We start from the raw sequence: 16554 nt of genomic DNA, 5'->3' as shown, positions 1-16554 counted from the left end.
TTTTCCTTACTCCCAGGACATCCCCCTTAGGAAGCTGACCCCATTGGCCGTTAGTAGCAGTGGTGACAAGTGCACAAATGTACTCCTTCTCCCGATGAAATCCCATCCAACTAAGCGTCCCCTTTCCTTACTTCTGTCATTGAGTGGCAAGGAAACCTCGTGTCATAAGCAGGACTTTGAATGTCTATTAAAAGTGTGTGCTGGAAAAAAGTGGGAAACTGACCAAGAATACTTGGTCTTCAGCACAAAGATCACCAGGAGATAACAGAGGTAATGAGGAGAATTCTTATTTTGCATGAAAAAGAAATATTTGGTACTGAGGAGATAGCTCAAAGGTTTGGAATATACAAGGCTCAGAGCTCAATCCCTGTCATTGCCAGGCATATTCTGGAGACCACTGAGCACTATTAGTATCACTGGTCCAAGTATTGAATCGTCCCACCTGGTTGATTAAATGAGCTCTGAGAATGGTCCCAAGCCCTCTGAGTATTTCTCAAGAACCCAGCATTGTGTCTGCTTATCTGGGATAATTCCCAGGTCTTCCCATCACTGCATTTTGAAGGTTTGGTTTGTCTCACCAAAAGATGGTAATGAATTTAGGAGTGGACAGGGCTTAGTCATAGACCAATCTGCCATCTCGCCTGAGCTGGACAGAGTCCTAGAAGATTAGAACCTGCATCAGTTACTAATTATATTTTAATGGCAACAAGCAAAGATACTACTTTTTCCCCTCTGATCCAAGATAAGCTTATGGACTGGGGAATGTCAGACTGAATACTTAATAAAGTTGATGCAAAATGCTCTCAGGGAGCCTTGCTACATTTCCAGACACAGATGGAAATGATCCAAAAGTGAAGGGGGGCAGGAGGTAGACAGCTCACCTTAGCACATATGTGGAAGTCTGATTCCTGAAGAGAGCTTTGAAATATGCGCTAAATAATTCTTCTGAACAGCTCATTAGGCCTAATCCATCTCTGATTTCTATGAGAATATGAATTCCAGATAGGCCACTAGAGCAGGCTCACAAAGCCAGCCAGGCCGCAAAATGCTTTATAAACCATGGTTCTTTCACTAAATTTCTCATCTCCAAAATTCAGTATTGTATCATTGATGGCTTTTTTTTTTTTTTTAATTTGGGCTATACCAGTGATGCTCAGGGGTTACTCCTGACTACGTGCTCAGAAATTACTCCTGGCTTGGGGAACCATATGGAACACCGGGGGATTGAACCACAGTCTGTCCTGGGTCAGCCGCATGTAAGACAAATGCCCTACTGCTGAGTCATCCCTCCGGCCCCCATTGATGGCTTCCTAATTTTGCTGTTACAATAGTGGCAATGCTCAAGGTCCCTGGACCCATCTTTTTTCACACCTAATACATTTTGCAGAACTGAGATGCTACCTCCTTATCCTGCTCATCTTTCACTGAGTCATGAAATTTGATGGTCCCTTCACTTAGCATATTTTTCGTGCAGTCCTTCCCTGTCCTACTCCTGATCCTTCGCAAGCCCCCTCTCTCGCGCGCGCTCCTTTTCCCATATTTCATTTTCAAGGATCATCTTCTCCACTACATAAAGCTGTGTTTGGCTTTCTACTTATTTACTGAGAGCTGATGAGTGTATGTACAATTGCACAGAGTGTGTACTGCTCAAAAGAGCAGGGTGTAGAGAACTGAAACACAGGTCTCTCTGATCTGTGCAAATTGTGTGAAAGTCATGGAAGCCATTTCTTCCATGAAATCATCACCCTTTCACTATATGTCTTCCTGCCAAAGGGACAGGACCATGCCTTACAAAGACATAACCCACAGCAGCTGTGGCTAAAGTGACATATGAAGGCTCCTCTGGGACCACTAGTTGTTAGAGGATCTCCAGTCCTGACTAGTCATGCAGTGTTGTATATTCAATAGCAATAGAAGGGATAAAAACATTGATTTGTACTTGGATGCAGGAAATTCATCCATGCACAGTCCTGGGCCAGGGTTCTACCTGCCTGTCCTGGAAGCTCCTGTATACCACCCCCCACCACTACCACACCACCTTTCTTTCCTGCAACCCTTTCACACCTGCCTTCCTCCAAGCCCCACATGACTGCTTGGTCTGTTTTTCAAAGTCCTACCTCTGATAGTGGTTTATACTCTCCTCTCTCCCACCTCTCTGAGAACAAGCCAACAAGCCAGTCCATCTGTCTCTTTACCGGGTGTCAATTAAAACGCTGAATGTTAGACTATCTCTTGCACAAAAGGTTACGTTAAATAAGAAACCTCCAGCCATTAATGAGCAATTTGTCATCCAAGAGGTATTTTCACTAATGATATGATGTCTCCAGTTACATCCACTACGGAGATGCGCTAATTTACTCTCTGAAAGAACATGCTTTGTCGCTGCTTTTCACATCTTTGTAGAGTAAAGCAGACATTTTACTTGGTTCAGAGATGTAAAGAGGAGGGAAATGAAAAAAAAAAATCAAACATTGGAGTCTTCAGATCAAAAAGCCCATGGTCCTACTTCCACACTCAAGCAAAAAAAAAAAAAAAAAAATCAAAAGCCTTGTCCATAAATTGGAAAATGTGCTTAAGTTCAGTTCCAGAAAAACATACTGGGCATTTCTCTGCCATGGAGAGCAGACACTGTCAAGCCTCATGACATTCAGTTAGATGAGTTCCTACGAGCTCCATGGATGCTTATCTTTAAGCCCCAGCTAGGTGACTTCATTTTGTGCACGTCCCTTCCCTGCTGATTAGCTGGTCTCCTCTACTTCCACCCAGGTGTTACAAAGTTCCTGTTCTTAGTCTTTCTTGGAGCTGCATAGTATTCTATGGTGTAATATACTACACTTCTTGATAAGCTCATCCATATTTGAGCTTTTCCATATGTTGACTATTATACTAAGGCAAGCATATCCATTTTCAGCCACCATCCTTCCCACAAACCAATCCGGAAGGTGAAGCATGGCTTCAAATAATTCTTTCACTCCTGGCTGGCACTCAGTCATTCATCACATCAAAGTAACAACACTGAGACCAAATGGGGCAATTCAGCCATAAGTCACATATCTGGGAGGAGGAAGAAATGAGATAAAAATCCCCAAGCGGGTCTTGGATCCAGACCTCCCTTGTAATCATTAGATTCTAGAGATGTTTCCAAGCTAATCTAACCTATCATCATCACATATCTGGGAGGAGGAAGAAATGAGATAAAAATCCCCAAGCGGGTCTTGGATCCAGACCTCCCTTGTAATCATTAGATTCTAGAGATGTTTCCAAGCTAATCTAACCTATCATCATCTTTCTAGGAAAAATAACACATAAAAATGATTGTTGAGGTACAGTCTTGTCTTGCATGTAGCCAATCTATGCTTAATCTCCAGTATCCCATATAGCTCCTGGAGTACTGCCAGGAGAGACTCTGAGCGCACCACAGAGTGATGAGTGCAGTTAGAGATATAACTACATTGAGAACTAACGTAACAAAGTGAATGAATGAGGGAAGTAGAAAGTCTGTCTAGAGTACAAGCAGGGGTGGAGTGGGGAGGAGGGATATTCAGAACATTGGTGATGGGAATGTTGCACTGGTGAAGAAGGGGGTATTCTTTACATGACTGAAACCCAACTACAATCATATTTGTAATCAAGGTGTTTAAATAAAGATATTAATAAAAAATCAAGAAATAAGTGTTGATAAGGATGCAGATGAAAGATAGCTTGAATGCACTCAGAATGGAGATTGAAGCAGAAGTGATGGGAAACAGTAAAGAGCTTCCTTATTAAGAAACAGAATTACCATTGGATGCAGTAATTCCAGGTGTCTATCCAAAGAACATGAAAACTCAAATTTGAAGAAGTACATACAAACACCTATGCTTGCTTGTTGCAGTATTCACAATAGCCCAGACAAAAAAATAGCCATCTACAGGACTAGAGTCATTCCGTGGCGTTCTATAAGATCTACCAGGAGCCCACCAGTAGCAATTCCTGAAAGCAAGGCCAGGAATACCTCCTGAACATTACTGAGAGTATTTCAAAACAAAACAAAACAAAAACCCGGATGTTTAAGCATACAAATTTGCATGTGGACCATAAACCTATAATGTAAAAGAGCAAACAAAATTGAGAGTAGAGAGATAGCTAGCTGACCCTTGGCTGGATTCCCAGCATCACCAAGTCCCTCAGCACCACTGGGTGCAGTCCTGAAAGTCTTCAAGCACCACACAGGTCACCTGGGCAATACCTTGCCTGTGTCCCCAGCAGCACCATAGTCTTTCAGCCATGAACTCAAACCACTGACCCATTTAGCTGAGAACCACGGGCAGAAAACCTGGACCTCCTGATCACTGAGAGTGCCCCAGCAAAACAAAGAACACATACATAAACCCTGAGATTCAGAGGCCTGTTGAGATAGTATAGGAGTTATATCACTTGCCTTGCATAAGGTAAACCCCAGTTTGACTCCCACTGGTACCACACTTGGTCCCAACCCCTGAACACCACATACAAAGAAACCTTTAGATTCTGAAAACAGAAGTACAGTGACCAAAGGAGGTACAAGGGACAGGGAGGGGCTTGTATGGACAGCAATGGATGGTAATGAGACCCTGGGGCACACCTTGCAGGCATGATGTTACACTCTTGAAACTAACATAGTGTTAGAATCTAAGGTCCACAATCCTTAATTCTCTCCAAAATCTAAGATGTTACACTCTTGAAACTAGCGTAGTGTTAGAATCTAAGGGCCACAATCCTTAATTCTCTCCAAAATCTAAGATGTTACACTCTTGAAACTAGCGTAGTGTTAGAATCTAAGGGCCACAATCCTTAATTCTCTCCAAAATCTAAAAAAGACCTTTAAAGTTGGGTAATGTGATCAGACACACATTGCTATAGAGGAACTGATTCTCTGAATGAGCAGAAGAGAGCACTGGTAAGGGAGAGAGAACTGTGTCCACAAGATAAGGGTATCAGTGGGACCAGGTATCTACCACTCAGTAAAAAAAAGAAAACACAAAACCCATTGAATCCTGAAGCAGGGACTTGCACTGATTGTCATGGCAAGCCACTGTAGTTTCTTGCAAACAAGGTGACTTAATTTGTTCTTAAATAAATTAAGATGTTCTTAAGGGACAGCTTGGTCTATGGGGGAGGAGGGATGGACCATGAGTTCTAGACCAGAGGTGGAAGCAACAGATGCGGGTCAAATGCTGCTAAAAAAGTGCAGGAGACACAGATGTGGATAAACCCAGGTGACAATTGATGACAGAGAAATGTGGTTGTATTTGGGATAAATCTTTCAAAGAAAAAGAGGACAATGAATTCAACACAGTATCAGACAGAGCAAATATGCCAAGGTGAGGGCTTTGATCTGAGTAGCTGGAGGAAGGGCAGAAACATTTTCTCAGCCTTGGGAAGACTGAGAAGCTCTAGGTGGTGGCATCTGGGAAGGTATGAGAGAGGTAGTTGTCCACTCTCCAGTCCAAAATACCTGGGGGAATCTACTGTACCTATAGGCCCAAGGCCTATCCTATATGGTCCCTCAAGTACCTCCAGGAGTAATCCCTAAATATAAAGCCAGGAATAAATCCTGAGCATCACCAGATGTGAACAAAACAAACACAAAAAAATGTGCCCAGAGTAATGCAGAGCCTGGACATGCTGATCATTTCTGAGATGGCTGAGAAAAAAAGAAAAGAAGAGATAGGGAGGTCTTAGGGACTCTTAGGAAGAACAGAGAAATCAGTTCAATGTTGTTTTTTTTTGATTTCTGGGCCAAACTCACAGTGATTTGGCCCTGCAGGGCCCTCCTGGCCCTGCACTCAGGAATCACTCATGTTGCGGCTCAAGTATCATACATGGTTTTAGGGATCAAACCCATATCAGCCACTTGCAAGGCAAACACCCAAACCCACTGTACCATGGCTACCATCCACTAGTTATAATTCTATAATTCTTCTCTGACCATAGCAGGCTTCTTCCATCCTGGTAATGATAGCTCCTGGCTTGGAGACAGACACAACAGTCCAAGGTCATGCCAGAACTTCTCAGGTGGCTGTCATCCTGACATGGATGAAGAACACAGCTCGATCCAGGCCTTCCTGTGGTCCTCCATGGGTTCTCATTATTGAGACAACTCATCCTTTATAATACTTTGTATATCCATTTCCTGTGACTGCCACAAGCAAGAAGGGGATGTGAAAATGAAATGTGTGGTCTCAGAGCTCAGGAAGCCAGAGAGCCAAGACAGGCTGCTGGCAGAGCTCTGACCTTCCTTAAATAAGGAAACTAAGACCTTGCTTAGCTCTCCCTGCTTTGGGGAAACTAGATGACTTTGGCATCCATTATCCTGCAGCTGTGTGACCCCAGCCTTGACCATAATTCATCACAGGACCTTCTCACTGCACATCTAGTGTGTCTCCTCTGGACCATCTCCCCATAAGTACATCAATTATTCTGAATATTGGTCACCTGGCCCCATGTACCCTCATCTGAAGTAATTACATCAGCAATGACCCTACTTGCAAATAAAGATAATTCCAAATAAAATATCAAGGCTTCAACACAATCCAGCACATGATGCTTTTTCTCCTTCCAGTTTGTATACAAGACTGCATCAAATTGAAAGCAATGCAGGTAGATAAGATTCCTGTCCTTCCTTTCTTTCTCCCAGATTCTGGCTGGTTAGAATTGTTTTTTACTGAACATTCCTAATGAGTAAATTTGCTTGAAGATGATTATTCTGTGTGCAAGAGCACTTTTCCACTCATCCACTACATTACCACCTGTTTGAAAGCCAGGGAAGAGCAGGAAATCATTTGCAGACAAACATCTCTTCCTTGCCTTCCATGGAGCCAACAGAACTTTAACTGAAAGTTGATTTCAGTTTTGGCATTTTCAAGCTGACTAGAGTTGATGCTACTTTCATTAAAGAACTCTATTATGCTTTTTATTTTCTTTTACAAAATCTATCAGCAAGATTGCAAGATTAATTCATATGTTCTTCTCATAAGACAATGCTAAGCCCCCCAAAGCTTTCTTAGCCAAAACATCTCATGCTGACAAGCTAGCACGTTGGCCAAATATGCCTAAATAAGCCCAAATAACTCAACCATATGAATTAGTAAGATGGGGGAAAACAGATCACAGAAGATTGAGAGCACTCTACATAATTTAGATTCATTCCAGTCCCCAACCACAGGGGTGAAGTGAACAGTCTGTCTCTGTGATTTCCTATATGAATCTTCAGACCCTTTTCTAATGCCTACTACATGGATCCAGCCCCAGGTCCACACAGGAGAAAATTCACTGACTGCAGAGCATCTTCCTTTTCAATTGGCTCTGCAAGTGCTGAGCCAAGCTACCCATGAACAGGAGATGTGAATTAGGAGAAATTTCAGAGTTGTTTAGAGCTGGAAGGATTTACCCCTCCCTTTCCTCCAGTGGATGGCATCTTTGCCCGTTTTGCCAGCTGACTTAGTGGTAGTATCATGAAAAAATTCATCTTCTGAGGAAAAAGGGGCACACATCTTCAATCTAGTCATGAACTTTTAACCCCACTCCTTGCTTCAACCATCTGACAATGCAGAGCCTCCACAAGGCTTTTTCTGGTAGGAAATCCATCTTCGGAGCCTCGAACTTTCACAAGCTGCTTTAGAACAATCTGGTACAAAATATAGCCACATATTTCTTCTCCCTTCCTCTCATTAATAAAGGGCTCAAGAAATGTTCCTATGTAGGTGAGTGGCCATAAAGCACCATTATAGGTAAAACTGGAAGACATTCCTCTCTTCATTGATCTTTTCAAAGCCAGATATAACATAGCTCTCAAAATTTCGCTGAATTCAAGAATTTGTAATCAAAATTGCCAAGTGTATAAAAACACATACATCTATACATATAGATGTGACTATGTATGGATACACCTGTATTTCTATGAAATTATAATTATGCACACTGTGTATGTGCCTTATGTTAGTTAACCCTAAACAACCTTTGAAGTAAATAATGATGGTACACTTTGTGCAGAAAGAGGAACATCTTTGCCTGAGACCAAATGGAGAAAGGGCTTGACTCAAGGTTGGCGGAATCCTGCTCCCCGCTGTCTTTCCCTCTAACATACTGACCCAAGGGGATCGGAATCATATATAAGCTTCTTGTAGAGCTTTGCCCTCATCATTTTCTTCCCATTAAATTATCCCTCATGCTTTTTCTTCCCCCTCTGCTCACAAGAGCAATTTGAAATTATATCTGAAATCCAGCTGATCTCAATTTCGTAGCAATAGAGGTGTTCTCTGATAGTCTATAGCAGTGGTCCTCAAACTATGGTCCGAGGGCCACATATTGTATTTGTATCTGTTTTGTTTCTTCATTGCAAAATAAGATATATGCAGTGTGCATAAGAATTCGTTCATAAGTTTTTTTTTACTATAGTCAGACCCTCCAATGGTCTGAGGGACAGTGAACTGGCCCCCTGTTTAAAAAGTTTGAGGACCCCTGATAGCATGTCAATTTTATTATGTCTATATCATTAGTAATCTATTATAGAGAGTGGGGACCATTCCCAGGAAATAGAATGATCTGGAATAATATAAAGTAAAAGACTGGATTTTACCCAGCAGTGAGACTAGGAACCTAAGATAATAAATAAGTTATTAGCATGAACAAAGTATTTGTTTCCTAGATCCTCTATGGGAAAGATCAATGGACTTACAAAAAAGAAGATGATTTAGAGGTCAAGGTTAGCCTCTCCCATCACCCTCTGCCATCCAGACAACACCAGCTGTGAAGCCCTGATGTTTCCATTTCAAGATCTCATTTCTAGGCCTCAATTCTAGATTTCATTTCTAGATTTCTGCAAGATTTATTCCAGAGACTCACAGAGTGATGGCTATAAAATTGTTCTCTTTCTCTCCCTCTCTCTCTGCCTCCTTCTCTCTCTAACCCTTCCCCCTCTCTCTATAGTGGAGCTCAAGATGACTCAGATCTGTCAAATCTAGAGAAACAAGGAATAGTATCACTCAGCACCAATTCTAATGATTCTAGGATTCTTTGATGAGAAATGACCACTAGAGGCCAGCAGGGTCATTTTCTGAGTCTCCCCTGTCATTGACAGTACAAAACCTGATACTCTTCCATGCCAATTTCTTTTTTGTTTTGTTTTGTTTTTGAGCCACACCCAGTGATACTCAGGGGTTATTCCTGGCTATGCGCTCAGAAATCGTTCCTGGCTTGGAAGACCATATGGGATGCTGGGAGATCAAACCATGGTCTGTCCTAGGCTAGCGAGGGCAAGGCCTTACCGCTTGCGCCACCGCTCCAGCCCCATCTCTCACAGGCCACTTTCTTAAAATGCTTCAAGAATTGCCTTTTCTTTCTTGCACTGCAGGGCACACAAGACCAACCGAAGTCACCTGGCTCCTAGCAATAGAACTTGTCATGAAGCATAGAAGAGCTGGAAGGAGAAAAACCTATATACAAAACCCCTTTATGTACAGAACTCAGTGAGCCCAGAATTGAGCCCAGAATTCAGTGCAATCCTGTGTCAGGGACGTGGCTCAGCTCCCCATGTCACTGTTCTTTCTGGGGGCATTGATGGAGTATCACGCTTAGGTGTGCTTTGCATGGTTTTGTGTTTTAATTGGAATCAGAACTGAATCCAGCTGATGGAGCTGCTCTCAGTATTAAAATAGATGGCTCAGGCCCTGGCCCTTAGCAAAAAATGGGGGTCCACATAGTCACAGGCAGAACTGGAGGGCTTTGAGCACTAGCACTGTCCCAACTAGCAGTCGGTTCATTAATTGCATCTGAAAGTGCTCGAAGCCAGCAGGACACCCCTGTACTTAGTAGGAGAAGGTGACCTTCCTTCAAATACTGGGAGCTCTCTGTGAGAGATCACATCTGGGGGACCAATATGGGCCAGATGTCAGTTCCATCTCCCTCTTCAGGAAAGCATCCTGTGTGAGACCGATTAACACAATCCTCATTATCTACCAAACTGGGTGGTTGAACTTTGGTCTCATAGTCCTTTCAATTCAACAGAAAAGAGAAGCATTTCTGCAAAGGACCTATTTTAGCTTGTGAAGTGTGTTGGACACGACTCTGTCCTCTGTGCCCTTTTCTGGGTTCCATTGCCAACAGGCATAGTCCCTTAACAGGCCCAGTACTGGGGGCTTTCCATTGTCCCTTTGTAGTGTTTGCTCCCTGCCTGCACTGAGTGGGCTTCCCGGAGTCTTCTAAAACAGCCCCATGAGTCCAGGCTCTCTGAGCCACAGTCCACTGGCTGGGCCCAGGTGTCTGTCCAAGGGTAGATCTTGGGAGCAGCATGGAAGCAGAACAGTACTGCACTCCTTCACTCTTCGATATGTTAACTCATCAACAACAGGCCGATGGTTCCATCAGCCCTGGCAATACTCCATGGGTAGAGTGAGAAACAGACACAGCTCAGGCTTTTCTGTCACAAAGGCCAGTGTCCCTGAGCTCCACTCAGCTGGAGAACACCATCATCAAAAAGTGCCTCTGCAAAGAGCTGGATAGGGAAAGGATCTGGGAGCTAGAAGCAAAAGAACATGGGCAGCAGGAAGAGAAGGATGACATATGAACCTACTGTGCCAAAGGCTCCAATTCAACTACTGGATTTTGTCAACTACACAAGAACAGCCCTGTGCTGCAGCAAGATCAGGTCAAAGATTCCAGAGCCAGTGATGTGCCCAGGATGAGTATAGGAGCCTGAGCTCAGGGTCCTGCACTCACCACTTAGGGAACTGCTGGAGGAGATGCCAACAGGGGCTACAGCTGCTGAGTGACCAGAGTCTATTCTCTAGGAGCTAGAGGCCATCTGTGGAAGGATGAATCAAGACCTATGGATGGTGAAGTGCAGGAAGGGGGAAGCCTCAGAGGAGGTTTGTTGGAAGGAAGAGGTCTGGGGTGATATGTCTGGGGCAGGCAGTCCTGGGTGGTAGTATCTCAATCTGGGTACTGGGAAAGGTCAAGAGAGGAAGTCCCAGCTGAATTAAAGCCAAAATGGTAAAGATCCCTTCAGAAAAAGAGCAGGAGGAGGGGTCTTCCTGGCAGCCAGAGGCACATGGCGAACAGCTCCTACTGAGAATAAATGAGATGACTGGATGCCGGTCACAGAGGGTGTGGAGCAGGGGAGGGGGACAGATGCTGACACAAAATTAGCAAATTGTGGGCTGAGTCCTGGACTAGGGTTGGAAGGTAAATGAAAAGAAGGCTGAACTGTGTGCTCGAGAGAGAGATGCTTCATCTGTGGAGAGGAATAAAGAACTCAGCTACTTAGGCAATGAAATGTTGTGGACTTCACGCGCTGTAAAATAAGACTCCTCCTTTTGAAGACAAAAAATAGCACTGTGGGAAGAATGCTTGCCTGGCACCTAACCAACCTAGGTTCAATCCCCAGCATTCCATATAGTCACCTGGGCCTGCCAGAAGTGAATCCTGAGTGTAGAGCCAGGAGTAACCACTAAGCAACTCTGGATGTGGCCCCAAATTCAAAATTATTATTTTTTTTGGTTTGTTTTTTGTTTTTCTGTTTGTTTGTTTTGGGGCCACACCCAGTAACACTCAGGGGTTATTCCTGGCTCTACGCTCAGAAATTGCTCCTCATTTGGGGACCATATGGGACATGGGGGATAGAACCCGTGTCCGTCCTAGATTAGCAGCATGCAAGGCAAGCACCCTACCACTTTTACCACTGCTCTGGACCCTCAAATAAATTTGTTTTTTTAAAGTTTCCACCTTTTCTCAGTTTAGGAGCCTGCCCTGATCTTCCCAAGTTCATAAGCACACTCTCTGATGGTGCTCTTCATTGAAACTGCTTCCTTCTGGGCACTACCCAAGCCTGTAACTCTCCTTTACTCACCTCTCCCAGATCACATCTGGCAATACCGAGCATAGAAGCATGTGACAGAGGGAGAGGCTCAACTTCCGGTGCTCACTGGGAGACTGAGAGAATACATCTCTCACTGCTGCTAGGTGAGTGATGACAGATGACTGCTCTTAGGTCATTCTGTGAAGGCACAAAAAAGTGCCCATGACAAGGTACTCAGGGAAAGGATCTAAATAAAGACCCTGCACACATTTTGCCATGTTCAGAGATACACAGCTAGGAGCACAGGAAGATCCCATCCCACATGAGATCATAGTCATATGCTTAGCCTGAACTTTCAAGGACTCTGCTCACAGCCCAGCTTTTTTTCACTCTGCCCAAAGATCAGCCTTAAGCCTATGTATCCCCAACCCCAGCTCAGGCTCCCTGAGAACAATGTACATATGGTCTGAACGAGCTGTATTCCAGATTAAAGTGACAGAAGTATGCAGAAGGTGACAAAGTGAAACTAAGGAGAGGAGAGTCTTATTCATTCTTATCAGTATAATAGATGTTTGGGAGCCTCATGGAGCACACAAGGGAAGCGGACTCTTGTTTTCTAAGATCTGGTGATACCTAGACCCTAATTGCCTAAGAACACATGAGAGAAAGAGAGCGAGAGAGAGATAAAGAGAGAGAGAGAGAGAATAGGTCTTTATCCTGCTTAAAAAGCAGGCTGAATACCTAAGAAATACCAAGGCAGGATTAGAAAAGCAAGAGTAGCACCCAATCATCTAATGCTGCCTCTGCACACCAAGTCTGCCATGACTAAATGTGTATGCCTAAGAAATGGCACTGCCTGTACCCTGGGTTCTTCATATAAAAGTGGGGGGCTCATTGAGTTCACTTTAGAGAGAGCTTATGAGGCTTAATCAGTTCTTCTCTATTATTTTCCAGCTGTGCAACCCCTGTTCTACCAATTGATCCCTTAGTCTCATCCCATGCCCCGCCCCTTTGTTATGATTGTCACCTGTTGTCCCCTTGGAATATTCTGTGTTTCTACACACAGTCTATGCACGAGAAACAAAGTTTACATATATCTGTATATAAAGTCTTTAACCACAAACTTGACCATAATTGACAGAATATTCTATTTTCCTGGCATTCCTATATATTTCAAAACTTTTGACTGCAAATGATCTGGACACTCCATATCTTAAGTTCTTTATTCCTCATGAGAAATACGCATGAGTCTGTGAATTCAACGAGGTGACTTTGAATTCATGCAAAAAATCAATGCTAGAGCCAGAGTGATAGTACAGTGATAGGGAGTTTGCCTTGCGCAAAGCCAACCTGGGTTGAATCCCCAGCATCCTATAAGGTCTCCTGAGCCCACCAGGAGTTATTCTTTTTTTGTTTGTTTGTTTGTTTTTGGGTCACATCCGGCAGCGCTCAGGGGTTACTCCTGGCTCTATGCTCAGAAATCACTCCTGGCAGGCTCAGGGGACCATATGGGTCCACTGACGTTCTGCATGCAAGGCAAACACCTTACCTCCATGCTATCTCTCCGGCCCCAGGAGTTATTCTTGATAGAAGTGATTCCTGAGTACAGAGCCAGAAAACTCCTGAGCACTGCAATGTGTGCCCCCACAAAAGTCACTGTTCCATTGAGGCTGGAGAAAGAGTGAGAGTACATAGAGTAGGGGTTTGCTTCGCAGGCATTCAACCCAGGTCCAATCCCAAAATGCCATATGTTCCTCTGAAGCAGGAATGAATCATTCCTAGTTTCAGAGCTAGGAGTAAGGCCTGAACACTCCCAGATATGACCCCAAAATGGAACAAAACAAAACAAAAAAATATCAGTGTTGGATGATAGCACTATAGTGTTGAGAATACTTCTAGAGGGATCCTTAAGAGACCCGTATTCTTATTCATGTGTCATTATCAATACATACATGTGTAACCTTAGCGTTTATTAAGTAAAAAGATACAGACTGTCAGTGAAGAAAGGGAAATGGCAGGTCCTAGCAATCCTATCTAGAATCTCAGAACTACCTGAGACAAGTTTCCCAAAACCTCTGCAAGAATCTTTAGCCCTCACTGGGTGAAATGCATATTATTTTCAAGGTTTCTTTGCATTAGAATCCACTATTAAAGCATTCCTTCTTTGGGGACAGAAAGATCACCTCCAAAAGCCGAAACTGATGGAAACACAAAGCAAAAAGAAATGAGAGCCCAAAAGTCCTCTGCTGGTCACCCCTGGCAAGGCAGTCACACTGAAGCTCTCAGGGGGGAATGTGGGCTTGAGGCATTTTAGAGGGGTGGTCTATGTGTACTGGTCAAAGGAGAAATTAGAATGTAAAAGGTGGGGTGGTGGGAGCAAGCGCAGAAAGAAGAGAGGACAAGAAACCATCACAATAAATGAATAAAAAAAAAGAGCGTGGAGCCTCGAATTCGACTGTGCCCCGGAATCAGGTGATGTGCACATTTAGCAATTTTTATGCAAACAGAACGTAAGTCTGAACTTCTGCTTGCTGCTCTGCACACACAATGGGAATGGTGAAGTCTAACTGTGAGAGCTAAGGGCTCCCCTGTGTAAAAAAGATCGTCTCAAATGTGGCAGCTCTTTCTTGTTCTAGTGCATTTGAGTCTGAGAAGCATGAGAAGCATCCTCAGAAGCCTGGATACCAACTATGTCACCTGCCTTCTACCCATCCAGTTCTAAATGAGGTCCAGGCCAGCATGCTGATTGGAATCAGTTCCCAGCATCCAAGCCTTACACTGGATGGCCAATCACCAGGGCACCTTCCTCCTATCTGGCCCCAGACATTCCAGAAGGTCCATTTTATACCTTCTCTGTGCTGGATCTCGGATTTAGTCACACCTCACCTTCGCTAGCTACAACCAGGCAAGCCCCTGTAACTAAAAACCTAAAGGAAACTGCTCTTACCCAAGAGGATCTGAAAGAGAAAGGACAGGGTGTGGAAGGTAAAGACAAAGGAAGGAGGAGCAGCTTCTAGGTTCAAGTAGTTTTCTTGATAAGCCGTTTCTGCCTGAGTCTAAGCCCTGCTCAGCATTGGCCACACTTGACCACTTCAGGAGATTTGGGTGTACAGGATGAATGGCTGCCTTTTGCAGTCCAGACCCTGACAAGTACCTCCTTGTGCCAATGGAGTTCTAGCAGGGGTCCATTTTCCTTTTGACACCCTGGTTCTGTCTTCACCCTCTGATCCCTTCACAGCTGGTATTTTCCAATTCCTCCCTCAGAGCTAGGAAGTATTCCTGAGAAACAGGTCTCTGGAGGTTTCCATGGGTCAGGGCAAAGGGGGAGCACCCCAATTTTTTTGTCTATTTACTGGATTATTTGTGGTTTCCTTTAAAGTAATTGAAAGGCCAGGGAATACTTGTAACACACCACTGTCTGTTTTTTAAAGCAAGTACTCAGTTATTCCAAGGATGGAAGCCTAGTGGGTGGTTCTCTTTGAGTGATTAGGTGTTGGGGGTGGGGGCATACGAGGATTAACCAGAGACAAAGAGGAAGAGGCATGGCTTGCTTTGAAGCTTTGCAAAGGTTCTTAGCTTTCCCATATTCACGAGTGAGACCACCAGCCTCAACTCCTCCTTAGAAATATCTCCTATTGGGTTGTATCTGAAAGGCACTATGAACAATCTGATTTGAGAGCAGTCAGCATAGGGCAAGGCAGTGGGCAAAAGATTAAAGGTTACTGCCAGGGGCCGGAGAGATAGCATGGAGGTAAGGTGTTTGCCTTGCATGCAGAAGGATGACGGTTCAAACCCCGGTATCCCATATGGTCCCCTGAACCTGCCAGGAGCGATTTCTGAGTGTAGAGTCAGGAGTAACCCCTGAGTGCTGCCGGGTGTGACCCAAAAACCAAAATAAATAAATAAATAAATTAAATTAAAAAAATTAAAGGTTACTGCCAAGTGGGAGCATAGGAATCCTACCTTGGGGGTAGCTCTCCCAGTCTGTACAACTTTAAGAGCCTGCATTTGATAGGAGATGCAGGAAATTGTTCCTCCTCTGAATGGTCTTAACTTCTACCACATGCTGACGCTCATAACATTCGGGAGACTGAGATTTCCCATTGCGAGCACCAATTCTGTGTTATCCTTGGGCAAGTGGCACGGTTTTTAGACACTGGGGATTGAGTGAGCGAGCATTTCCGCAGCCAGAATAATCAGGGAGACTCTTCCTGCCTCACACAAAACATAGTAGCCCTCTTCCTCCTTTTTCCCCTTCCTTTCCTTCTCCTCCTTCCTCCCCTCCTCCTCCTCCTCCTCCTCTTCCTCCTCCTCCTCCTCCTTCTTACTCTTCTCTCCCAGCACATAAAGCCTTAACCCCAGAAGCCAATCAGGACCTAACTCCACACCAAACTGACATTTCTGCTCAGCAGAGAGCACCAAAAGACTCCGTTAGCCAGAGAATACGGTTGGGGGTGGGAGATCTTTTCCAAGAACAAATCACGCCCATCACAGGTTCCATCTCAGAACTACATTCAGACCACTATGTCCCAGACCACCATTTCCTAGTACTACAGTAGCCCCAAAAAAGACCAGCAGTCACATCCAGGGCAGCATATCATCTGGTGCAACCCAGGCTCAACTCTGCAAGCCTAGAGAGAAGCAGTTTGGGGCTTTAGCCCCAAGGCCAGACTTGTCCTTCGGGACTAGGTAACTTCCAAGTCTGCTCACAGGGCAGGTGGGCCATTGCCAAGGCCACC

At 44.3% G+C, this 16554-nt stretch overlaps 1 protein-coding gene across 3 annotated transcripts in view; it reads right to left on the bottom strand.

Annotated features, from left to right (window-relative positions):
* NTM (neurotrimin) overlaps positions 1 to 16554 on the bottom strand; it is a 1165251-nt gene that overhangs the window by 517161 nt on the left and 631536 nt on the right. The gene's annotated exons all lie outside the window — the stretch shown is intronic.

The sequence above is a fragment of the Suncus etruscus genome, chromosome 8 (assembly GCF_024139225.1).
Source record: "Suncus etruscus isolate mSunEtr1 chromosome 8, mSunEtr1.pri.cur, whole genome shotgun sequence".
Taxonomy (NCBI): domain Eukaryota; kingdom Metazoa; phylum Chordata; class Mammalia; order Eulipotyphla; family Soricidae; genus Suncus; species Suncus etruscus.
Note: the sequence above shows the minus strand (reverse complement) of the source record. Positions and strands in the feature narration are given on the sequence as shown.